General features: G+C 44.6%; 1 protein-coding gene across 1 annotated transcript in view; it reads left to right on the top strand.

The window, feature by feature from the left end:
- The window catches only part of slc30a2 (solute carrier family 30 member 2), an 84,609-nt gene that overhangs the window by 24,309 nt on the left and 47,543 nt on the right, over positions 1-12,757 (top strand). The gene's annotated exons all lie outside the window — the stretch shown is intronic.

The following is a 12,757-nucleotide window of genomic DNA, read 5'->3' as shown; positions in this document are numbered from 1 at the left end:
GGGGGGATTTGCCACAGGGGCCTTTGCCACCGGGGGCACCTCCATGGACCACACAGTGTCCGAATAGAAGGGCCTCTCTCCCACTCCCGAGTCCTGCAGGGAGGCTGCCAGGGTTTACCAGGCAGTCTCCCCACACATTGGAGGACCCAACCACCACTGGTAAAGTGCCAGTGGCAGCGGGAAGAGTCCCTCCAATGGCCACTTAAGTGACTCAATTGGTGTTTGGCACAAGGGCCATTCTCCACCTTCCCCGCTACTGGTTAAATGGCATGGCAGCGAGGAACATGACAGGCACTCCACACCCACCTTTGCTCACCATTTTACCATCCCCCCCCCCCCCCCACTGGCTTCCCACCCCGTCACCAGAGAGCTAGTAAAATTCAGCCCATTGCTTAAATTGGGCAAAACAGCAACGTGTAAAAATGATGTGATATCTGGAGAAATGCTGGTAGTAGTTCTGCTGCTTTACAGATCGTTGGATCTGCTGGCTGGGCTCGCCAAGCCTTCTTCAACAGCCCCTTCCAAACTTGCAACCTCTACCACCTAGAAGGACAAGGGCAGCAGATGAATGGGAACACCACGAACTACAAGTTCCCCTCCAAGCCATGCACCATCCTGACCTGGAACTATGTTGCTGTTCCTTCACTGTCGCTGGGTCAAAATCCTGGAGCTCCTTTCCTTACAGCAATATGGATGTATCTACACTAGATGGACTGCAGCAATTCAAGAAGGCAGCTCCCCACTACCTTCTCAAGGTCAAGTAGGGATGGGCAACAAATACTGGCCTTGCCAATGATGCTCACATCCCAAGAATGAATCAAAAAAAAATTCTATTTGTAGCTCCTAATATTTTTGTAGTTCACATTAAGGAGTACTGTGCACTTGTGTTGGATATAGAAATTCTGAGTGAATCAAAATTCTACATTAACCTGAACATCAACAAGCCAAAAATAGGTCTCCTTTTTATCAAAACAAATTAATATTCCACTGTGTGAGGTCACAATTTGTGGAGTATTGTAAACAAATGATTATACATACATAAATTGAACATCAATTTTAAACAAAAAATATCTCCCTATCTATTTCAGAGAAAAAGAACAAAAACTGCAAATATGAAAATCTGAGTAAAAATGGAAACTGCAAAAAATCCATCAGCATGCCAAAAGGGAAAAAATGGGTCAGCATTTCAGGTAGAAACCCTTCATCCATACGGAACTGAGTTCTGATGAATGAGGAAATGTTCTGTGGGGTGATTCAAATTAGTCACTGCAAATCAGCCATGCTGACCACTATGTCCAATTCTTCAATCCATCGTGCTTCAAATGTGGCTCTGCACTAGGAGTTTAGTTCTGAACAGGTTAAGGCTTTCTAACTGAAACATTAACCTGCCTCTTTTCAGATACTTTTTTTATCCATTGTGTGTTTCCAGCATTTCCCATTTTTCTTCACATGCATTTCCCTGTCTACATTTTCCACTCCCACCTGGCTGATGAAGCAGCATAAATTAAATGTTTGTAGGAGTAAATGGTGGGGAATTCCATTCTAAACAAACTTCATCCACTTTAGCGCCTAACCTATTCTTGCAACCTCATTTGCTTTGGGCAGACAGAGCACCCATACCTTAATTAGGTGGCTTCATGCAAATGAGATGGCAATTACATGACAACGCCATGGTTCAGGGATAAGTATTGGCCAGGATACCAGAGAGAATTCCATTTCTCCTCTTTGAAATAACACTATTGGATTTTTTCTGTTCACCTGAGAGGGTGTACAAGCCTCAGATTAATGTCTCACCTGAAAGATAGCCCCTCTAACATTGCAACACTCCTTCAATACAGAACTAAACCCTAACGAAGTTGGGACTCTTCTACCTCAAAAAGAGAAATCACTGAGAGTAGATATAACGGCATATAAGAAACTTAAGGGGGATAGAGAAAATAAACACAGGGCAATACTTTCAGATGTACCAGGATAGCAAAACAAGAGGGCGTGGACCTGGGTTGGTAATTGGTCAGAAGGTAAGAGACAGAGGGTAAGGATAAAGGTAGTGTTCTTTGCTGGTGGGTGTGACAAGAACACTCCACTCACAACTCTTCCCATTTGGACCTTGCTGCTCTTTGCATCCTTTCTGGTAAACAGTTACTAATCCGCTACTGAACTTAGTTTATAAAGCCTTTTCTTAAGCTGTATTTCATCAAGGTCTTTATCTAAAAAAATTCTCACCTCATTGGACTATTTATATACAGTGCAGTATTCACAAATTCATTCGACGTCTCAATTCATTCCATCTTCGCTGCCTCCGGAGAATACTTGGCATCAGGTGGCAGGACCGTATCTCCAACACAGAAGTCCTCGAGGCGGCCAACATCCCCAGCTTATACACACTACTGAGTCAGCGGCGCTTGAGATGGCTTGGCCATGTGAGCTGCATGGAAGATGGCAGGATCCCCAAAGACACATTGTACAGCGAGCTCGCCACTGGTATCAGACCCACCGGCCGTCCATGTCTCCGCTTTAAAGACGTCTGCAAACGCGACATGAAGTCCTGTGACATTGATCACAAGTCGTGGGAGTCAGTTGCCAGCGATCGCCAGAACTGGCAGGCAGCCATAAAGACGGGGCTAAAGTGTGGTGAGTCGAAGAGACTTAGCAGTTGGCAGGAAAAAAGACAGAAGCGCAAGGGGAGAGCCAACTGTGTAACAGCCCCGACAAACAAATTTTTCTGCAGCACCTGTGGAAGAGCCTGTCACTCTAGAATTGGCCTTTATAGCCACTCCAGGCGCTGCTCCACACACCACTGACCACCTCCAGGCGCTTACCCATTGTCTGTCGAGATAAGGAGGCCAAAGAATAATTCACAAATTCTAATGTATATACTTGTATTTATATACCAGCTGTTAATCAATGTATGAATGTTCGCATAGCTCAGAGAATAAATTCTCTAAATGGTGTGGTACAGAGCTGTACAGACAAGGAAAATGCCAAATTCAATTCCTTAACAGAACTAAATTAACTGATCTTATCTGGGATGGCAGGGAGTACTGAAACTGGCCTCAATACTCCTGGACTAGGAAGGGGAAACAAAATAAAATTCAGTTAGGGTCCAACTCTTGATTGACATCCACTGATCCCTGCAGGCCTATTTGAGTGTATAAGTGACAAATGAAGACAAGATTAGGCCCTCCCTCCATCAAATAGGCTGCTGGCAATCCAAGTTAAACTTGAATTTTAATGGGTGGGAAATCATGGGGGTAAGTACCTGAATTCTTGAAATACAGCTTTTGATATGGTCCCGCATCGGAGATTGTTTAAGAAGGTAAGAGTCCATGGGATCCAGGGCAATTTGGCAAATTGGATCCAAAATTGGCTTAGTGACAGGAGGCAGAGGGTGATGGTCAAAGGTTGTTTTTGCGAGTGGAAGCCTGTGACCAGTGGGGTACCACAGGGATTGTTGCTGGGACCCTTGCTGTTTGTAATGTACATTAATGATTTAGACGTGAATATAGGAGGTATGATCAGTAAGTTCACAATGATCTGAAACTTGGTGGTGTTGTAAATAGTGAGGAGGAAAGCCTTAGATTACAGGATGATATAGATGGGCAGGTAAAATGGGCAGAGCAGTGGCAAATGAAATTTAATCCTGAGAAGTGTGAGGTGATGCATTTTGGGAGGACTAACAAGGCAAGGGAATATACAATGGATGGTAGGATCCTGGGAAGTACAGAGGGTCAGAGGGACCTTGGTGTACTTGTCCATAGATCACTGAAGGCAGCAGCACAGGTAGATAAGGTGGTTAGGAAGGCATATGGGATACTTGCCTTTGTTAGCCAAGGCACAGAGTATAAGAGCAGGGAGGTTATGATGGAGCTGTATAAAATGCTAGTTAGGCCACAGCTGGAGTACTGTGTACAGTTCTGGGCACCACACTATAGGAAGGATGTGATTGCACTGGAGAGGGTGCAGAGGAGATTTAGCAGGATGTTGCCTGGGCTGGAACATTTCAGCTATGAAGAGAGACTGGATAGGCTAGGATTGTTTTCCTTAGAGCAGTGAAGGCTGAGGAGGGACCAGATAGAGGTATACAAAATTATGAGGGGCATTGATAGGATATATAGAAAGAAACTATTTCCCTTAGTGGAGGGATCAATAACCAGGGGGCATTGATTTAAGGTAAGGGCAGGAGGTTTAGAGGGAATTTGAGGAAAAGGTTTTTCACCCAGAGGGGGGTTGTAATCTGGAACACACTGCCTGAAGGGGTGGTAGAGGCAGGAACCCTCACAACACTTAAGAAGTATTTAGATGTGCACTTGAAATGCCATAGCATACAAGGCTATGGGCCAAGTGCTGGAAAATGGGATTACAATAGATAGGTGCTCGATGGCTGGCACAGACACGATGGGCCGAAGGGCCTGTTTCTGTGCTGTATAACTCTATGACTCGCTATGATTCTATGATAATCTCAGTGTGTGAAGTCCTGTTCCAGGAGCTGTAAAAATCAGTCATGAATAATTGTCTCATGTACCAGAGGATACATGCATGTGGAACCATATGCCAGTGCAAGTCATTACTTTGAAGGAAGGATCGGAATGAAGAAAGAGAGAAAATATTGAGATGGGAAGAAAAGATCAAAACTATTAAAATTCATATCTGAAGTCAGTTTCTCTACAAATACGCACACCAACATGTATCACCCTTCTGGAATGTGATATGATTAGTACCATGATCATACAGGTGTGATACTCCTCTCCTTTTAGTGTGTCGGTAAAATAATGTGCAAGATTCATCAGTAAACTTGCTTTCCTACCGCACTGACACAGTGTTTGCTGCCATAAGATGCACTGAGAGGTGAGAGTGACTGCCCTTGACATCAAGGCAGCATTTGACCGAGTATGGCATCAAGGAGCCCTAGCAAAACTGAAGCCAATGGGAATCAGGGGGAAAACTCGCCGTTGGTTGGAGTCATGCCTAGCACAAAGGAAGATGGTTGTGGTTGTTGGAGGTCAATCTTCTGAGCTCCAGGACATCACTGCAGGAGTTCCTCAGAGTAGTGTCCTAGGCCCAACCATCTTCAGCTGCTTCATCAATGACCTTCCTTCAATCATAAGGTCAGAAGTGGGGATGTTCGCTGATGATTGCACAATGTTCAGCACCATTCGTGACTCCTCAGATACTGAAGCAGTCCATGTAGAAATGCAGCAAGACCTGAACAATATCCAGGCTTGGGCTGATAAGTGGCAAGTAACATTCGCGCCGCAGAAGTGCCAGGCAATGACCATCGCTAACAAGAGAGAATCTAACCATCTCCCCTTGACATTCAATGGCATTACCATCGCTGAATCCCCCACATTCAACATCCTAGGGGCTACCATTGACCAGAAACTGAACTGGGGTAGCCATATAAATACCGTGGCTACAAGAGCAGGTTAGAGGCTAGGAATGATGCGGCGAGTAACTCATCTCCTGACTCCCGAAAGCCTGTCCACCATCTACAAGGCACAAGTCAGGAGTGTGATGGAATACTCTCCACTTGCCTGGATGGGTGCAGCTCCAACAACACACAAGAAGCTTGACACCATCCAAAACAAAGCAGCCCGCTTGATTGGCACCCCATCCACAAACATTCACTCCCTCCACCACCGATGCACAGTGGCAGCAGTGTGTACCATCTACAAGATGCACTGCAGCAACTCACCAAGGCTCCTTCAACAACACCTTCCAAACCCGCGACCTCTACCAACTAGAAGGACAAGGGCTGCAAATGCATGGGAACAACACCACCTGCAAGTTCCCCTCCAAGTCACAGACCATCCTGACTTGAAACAGTCGCTGGGTCAAAAACATTTCCTCACAGCACTGTGGGTGTACCTACCTCCCATGGACTGCAGCGGTTCAAGAAGGCAGTTCACCACCACCTTCTCAAGGGCAATTCGGGATGGGCAATAAATGGTGGTCCAGCCACCGACACCCACATCCCATTATTGAATAACTAAAAAAAAAGATTTTCTCTGCATGTTTTGTAATGTTGTAAAACAATTTGTGGTAGACTTTCTGCTGCCATCGGAATTTGCCCAAAATCATCCGAACAAGTGCAAAAGTTTGAGGAATTTCAAGTGCAAGTTTCATACAGCGCAAATCGAGTTTCAACGATCATCCCAAATCAAATTAATCAGCTTGATGAGTTTCTGCTAGTTATGCCCTTTGCTGGACCTTTGAGGAGACTTTTAAAATTGAGGGTTTTTACGGCACAAGGACATTAATTCTTCTTATTATTCTTTGGCCTCCTTGTCTCGAGAGACAATGGGTAAGCGCCTGGAGGTGGTCAGTGGTTTGTGGAGCAGCGCCGGGAGTGGCTATAAAGGCCAATTCTAGAGTGACAGACTCTTCCACAGGTGCTGCAGAAAAAATTGGTTGTCGGGGCTGTTACACAGTTGGCTCTCTCCTTGCGCTTCTGTCTTTTTTCCTGCCAAATGCTAAGTCTCTTCGACTCGCCACGCTTTAGCCCCGCCATTAATAGGCATCTTTTAAAAGCATTTAAATATTTAAAAAAATTACTAAGAAACTGAGTACTGTACATCAGAAACCAGTAAATGGTTCTGAATAGATTTTTAGTCAATTTCAGTTATTTAAAATCAGGTTACTCACGGGTAGTGGGCTAGACACTTATTAAAATGCTTTTTTGTGATAATCCTATTTTCAGCTATATTAATAAAATTCAAAAAACTAAATACATCAATGAATATTCTTTAATTACATTCTAAAATGCTGCCCGATTGCCAGGGTTCATGGAAGATTTTACATTTGTGATTATGCAAATGTGTTTGCATGGAAACTTGAGGCATAAAATCAATTTGGAAAAACAATTTTGCTTGGATTGCCAATGCGCCCAAAGTGGAAACTCTTTGTCCTTATACTTGTCATGTGAAAGGACCTCTCAGAACACTTTATAAGGTAGAGAGAAGAGGGAAAAGGCGTGCTTCTGATTTTCTTTTGTTTTTCAGATACAAAAACAGGCATGGAAGATGGGGGAAATCCTGAATCCACGCCAAAGTGCAACTGGTGCAATTTGGCAAAGACAGCAGAATAGTTGTAAAAATGCCACTATTGACTGCATAAAAGTAAAACTGTATACATAACTTTACATCAGTCAGAATTTATGGGCACCTGGAGAGCTCTCCAGTAAAACTAAATTATCTGTAGCATTAGTGTTGTTTCATGTGCTGTGCCACTTATGAAACTGAGAGCAGTTTGAGGTGCAGCAGAATACATCAATATTTGGTTCAACAAGCTGTCAGAATGATTGATGAATAACTGCTGTTGGTGTAAAAGCATGAAAGAACTGCTGATAAATTACCCAATGACTACATAACTGTGAGAAAAGATAAGGAGCTGGATTTTAAAGGGTCTCCAACGCCGGCAACGGTGGTGGGGGAGCATGAAGATCGCAACAGATGAGGCCCGCCACCAACCCCGATGCTGGCAGGCCCATCCTGATCTCAATGGAGAGGCTTCGTGGTGCCCCCCACCCCCCCACCCCGCTGCTCGGCGACGGGACCATGATTTCCATATTTAAATAAATTAACCTACCTGAATTAATGAAGGTCCTATCCCTTCCTTATTTTGCTGCACGATCTTCATTCAAGCAGCCGGCAATGCCGCGCCTTCGTGTCCCCATTCAGGGAAATGAGGCGCGACTCCTGTGAGGAGGGGGGAGGAGGTAATTTTCTCAGTGCAGGAGGCGGGGAGCCAGGTCAAACTCCGCGGATTGGTTGGGGGGATGATGGGAAGGGGTAAAGGACAAAGGTTCTGAACGTTGGGCGGGGGAAAGGTCATATATTCACAGTAGGTACTCTGGGGTCGGAAAGGCAGAAATTGCATGGGGGGTGGGGTGAGTGGGAGAGGGTGTGGAAACTTTTTTTCTTTCATTTATATTAACAGTAAAATGACAATCACTTTAAACATTTAAATGGTCATTTAGGGCTCTAAGCCCTTTAAAAATGACGCCGGCATCTGTGCATTGGTGCCGTACGCCGTTGCTGGGGACGGCACACTTGCCCCCTCCACGTCATTGGGGGAGGCGGCTGCCCCGGCCATGCTAATGAGCAGCCGCGTTTGGCATCGCGGCAGCTCCACGACATGTGCCCAATGTGTGCAGGCCGCCATATTTGTTGCCTGCCACCTATTTCGGCTGCGGGCTTTCAAAATACAGCCCAAGGTGTTCATTGGGAATTTTTTTGTTTTTTTTTGTTCAGTTGGGTATCTGACACAGGCATTTACATGCTGCAATTCTGGCTAAGCACAACAGTTATGTCTCAGTCCTATAGGTTCTTAGCCTTGCTGTTAGTCTATGGATGCTTTGTTTTAGATTAGATACCAACGCTTTATGATTTATTATCCTCTTCATTCATATCTATGTGCATGGCTGAAGGAAAAGATATATATGATACTTGCCCTCTAAAAAAGTCGAAACAGAATTTTAAATGACTTGAAAGAATGCAGTGGTGCAGGTAAGAGTCACTGAAGTTTACAATGTGTTACAAGAGCATTAATTACCTGCAGTAGTATCCATCAAAGCATAATGCCAGCAAGCACAGTATAACAATGCTCAGATGTGAAACCAAATGCCGAGGGATGCGGAGCCTTTCCGATCACGCCTGCTGCTCTGCATTCCTCATTACTACACCGCATACAACTAAGGGTTACAAGCTCCCCCCTGTGCTTGTTCAGGTATCAGAGCTATTCCATCACTGCATCAGTAAGCAGGTCAATAAAGGACAAATCCTAAAATCTGCAAAATATTGCAGATGCTGGAAATCTGACATAAAGACAGAAAATGCTGGAAATATTCAGCAGGTCAGGTAGCATCTGTGGAGAGAGAATCAGAGTTAACGTTTCAGGTTGATGACCTTTTGTCTGAACCATTGTAATGAGTTTGTCAGTCGGTTCCTCTAAATTACATCCATGATAGGTTTCATTAACAGCCCAAGCAAGCATGGCGCAAAGGAAAGTTTGAAATCTTGCTAACTATAGGAATTATTCATTGTTTGCTGGCATTAATATTTGTTTCATATGGGCCAATATTCAATGAGAAGTATGATGATAAGGTGCTGTTTAACTACTTTTGATCTTACTGAGTAGTGATCCATTATATACGGTCCTTGTGAACAAACTGCAATCAGCAGCAAAAACTGGTGTCATATCACTGCATCGGAATCGAGGGAAATTAACATGAGAAAAGGTGTTCATCTATTTTTGGGTATAAAATCTTGGGAAATTTTGATCAATACAAGTACAATGCAAAAAGAGTTAATCACTTTTTTTCCCTTCTGCTCTTCCTTCCCCCAAAATACCTAACAATCTTACATGACAATAGGAACTGACTGTAACAATTAGCCTGCTAAAATGTAATCATTGTCTCAGGGCTAAGTCAAATGCTGTTTGACGAAAAACAGAAAACTTCTTTTGGGTCTCTTGAATATGTTAGTGAAGGGACTATGACTTTTAAAGGACCTTCTCAGGAAATTTGTTGGTGGTGAGTGGAGCAGGTGTCAGGCCTGCTCTGCTCAGTTTTTTTTGGTTCTACATGTGACCTAGCCAACGCCCCTTAAAGGGACCACTGACAGCCACCATCAAACAGCTAAGTTAATTTTTTTAAAGTTACTTTTCTGTGGAACTGAAGGGAGCAGACACCCTCCACAACACTCCTGAAGACTCATGTCGACCCATGCTCACCTCCCATCCCATCTTCCTCTGCTCCCCAGTACTTAACTGAGGGCTGCTGCTGGCGTTGCAGTGAAACATAGAAACATAGAAAATAGGAGCAGGAGTAGGGCATTCAGCTCTTCGAGCCTGCTCCGCCATTCATTATAATCATGGCTGATCATCCAACTCAGTAACCTGTTCCCACTTTACCCCCATATCCTTTGATCCCTTTCATCCCAAGAGCTATATCTAACTCCTTCTTGAAAACATACAATGTTTTGGTCTCAACTGCTTTCTGAGGTAGCGAATTCCACAGACTCACCACTCTCTGGGTGAAGAAATTTCTCTTCATCTCAGTCCTGAAAGGTTTACCCCATATCCTTAGACTATGACCCCTGGTTCTGGACTTCCCCCCCCACCATCGGGAACATCCTTCCTGGCCTGAGGTTGATTCACCAGAGCTACCTGGAGTCACCCATTAGGTGTCAACAGCTCGCTGAACTTATTAAAATGAGGCCTAAGGACCAATATTGATTGGGCCTCAGGCCTATCTTTCTGGGCACAGGGATAGTTTCCTGTACCCAGTTCACACCGGCCCAGCTGTATTATCTAGTTTCCACCTCCAGAAAATCCAAAATTTGAAATCAATTCTGAGAAACAACAGGTAATAAGGAGAAAAATCACCAAGCAGTCAAATACATACCATCACTAAACTGCCAGAGAGTCCTGTATTACAATTCAACCTTTTTCTCAATGCTTCTTTCTTCTGTTCATGGCTCAAAGAGTTTCCATAAGCAGGCCAAGACTCCTATGAATGAAAAACTGTGGCCTTCTACTTGTCATGTGCGGTTAGCATGTGAAGTTTCAAAAATAACCTCTAATTGCAGCATATTGCTCACTGGAGATCACATGAGATGCCCACCATATTCTCCGGTCTCTTCTGAAAAATGAGAAATATCACTCTGTTAGACTAATAGATACAGATGAAAACTACTTGGTCAGATTTATTTACAGGTTAATTGCACAGAAGCTAAATCATAAAGCAAGACTTTGAAAAAGCAGAATACTTTAAAATGATAAATATAAAATTAGGTGTTTATCTTTTATAACAGTAGTCCTAATTCCAAATGAATATCCTTTCTTCCCCTTTCCTTCAATCACCCATCAAACCTATTCTTAAATGTTGACCTGAGGATATATTTTTTATCTTGCTGCTAAGGTGTCAAACTGGTGTTGTGGGTCAATTCAGCTCTATCTAATTGTCCAGAGGAAATATTTGACCTCTTTATACTTGTTTCTATAACATTTTGTAAGTTACATCATAGAGGTTCATTTCAGATCTGGTGTTAATGTTGCAAATTTCAGCAGAATGACTCTGATGGGTCATGTTTCTTCTAAATGTTATGACAGTTATGCAGTGGTTCTGAGATGCTAGTAGTATTGAGCAAACAAAATGGTCTTCTCCAAGCTACATTTGTTCCATACCACTAGCACTAACCTAATATGTTGGATGGGTGGGTCGGGGTGGGGATGGGGGGAAGGTTTCCTCTGAGTTACTCCTTTTGGGGCAGTAAAAGGAGCAGAATGAGTTCTGGAAGGCTTCCTGCCTCAAATCCACTGTAAAGAAAAAAACTGGACTGCATTCTCCTCCCAAATAAATGCCAATCCCCTTAGATGTATTTTTTGTCTTATTTAATTGTATCACGGGGACAAAACCAGCTTCTTCAACTTATTCCCATTTATCGTAGCCCTAAATGCAAAATTTCAGAAGTTTATTTTTTATTTAGAGATACAGCACTGAAACAGGCCCTTCGGCCCACCGAGTCAGTGCTGACCAACAACCACCCATTTATACTAATCCTCCCGAGGCAGCGAGGCCTGGACAACGTATGTCATCCAAGAGCGACGTCTCAATTCATTCCATCTTCGCTGCCTCCGGAGAATACTTGGCATCAGGTGGCAGGACCGTATCTCCAACACAGAAGTCCTCGAGGCGGCCAACATCCCCAGCTTATACACACTACTGAGTCAGCGGCGCTTGAGATGGCTTGGCCATGTGAGCCGCATGGAAGATGGCAGGATCCCCAAAGACACATTGTACAGCGAGCTCACCACTGGTATCAGACCCACCGGCCGTCCATGTCTCCGCTTTAAAGACGTCTGCAAACGAGACATGAAATCCTGTGACATTGATCACAAGTCGTGGGAGTCAGTTGCCAGCGTTCGCCAGAGCTGGCGGGCAGCCATAAAGACGGGGCTAAAGTATGGCGAGTTGAAGAGACTTAGTAGTTGGCAGGAAAAAAGACAGAGGCGCAAGGGGAGAGCCAACTGTGTAACAGCCCCGACAAACAAATTTCTCTGCAGCACCTGTGGAAGAGCCTGTCACTCTAGAATTGGCCTTTATAGCCACTCCAGGCGCTGCTTCACAAACCACTGACCACCTCCAGGCGCTTATCCATTGTCTCTCGAGATAAGGAGGCCAAAGAAAGATTAACCCCATATTCTCTACCACATCCCCACCTACACTAGGGGCAATTTACAATGGCCAATTTACCTACCAACCTGCAAGTCTTTGGAGGTGGGAGGAAACTGGAGCACCCGGCAGAAACCCACGCAGACACAGGGAGAACTTGCAAACTCCGCACAGGTAGTACCCAGAACTGAACCCGGATCGCTGGAGCTGGGAGGCTGCGGTGCTAACCACTGCGCCAGTGTGCCACATGTAACATCCAAAGGGAAACTGGTTACCCTTCTGTATCTCCTGCAATTGTGGCATTCATGTGAAAATCTTGGCACACTATCTGATTACAGGAGGCAAACACAGCCAATGTCAATGCTGTCCCTCCCCTTGCATGTCCATATACTGATCACTGGGTAGTAATCAGGAACAGGGACCTTTGTGGAATTTCCCCATCCAAATCCTGGGATATTGGGCTGCATTTTGTGGTGGTTGCTAAAATTTGCGACCTGCATGCACGGGGCCCACATCGCGCAGCAGCCGCGATTGCAAATGCGGCAGCTCATTAGCATGGCCGTGGTGCCCGCCCCTCCCTCCGCC

The sequence above is a fragment of the Heterodontus francisci genome, chromosome 3, assembly GCF_036365525.1.
Source record: "Heterodontus francisci isolate sHetFra1 chromosome 3, sHetFra1.hap1, whole genome shotgun sequence".
NCBI classification, from domain to species: Eukaryota; Metazoa; Chordata; class Chondrichthyes; order Heterodontiformes; family Heterodontidae; genus Heterodontus; species Heterodontus francisci.
This window is presented reverse-complemented; position numbering and strand designations above follow the sequence as displayed.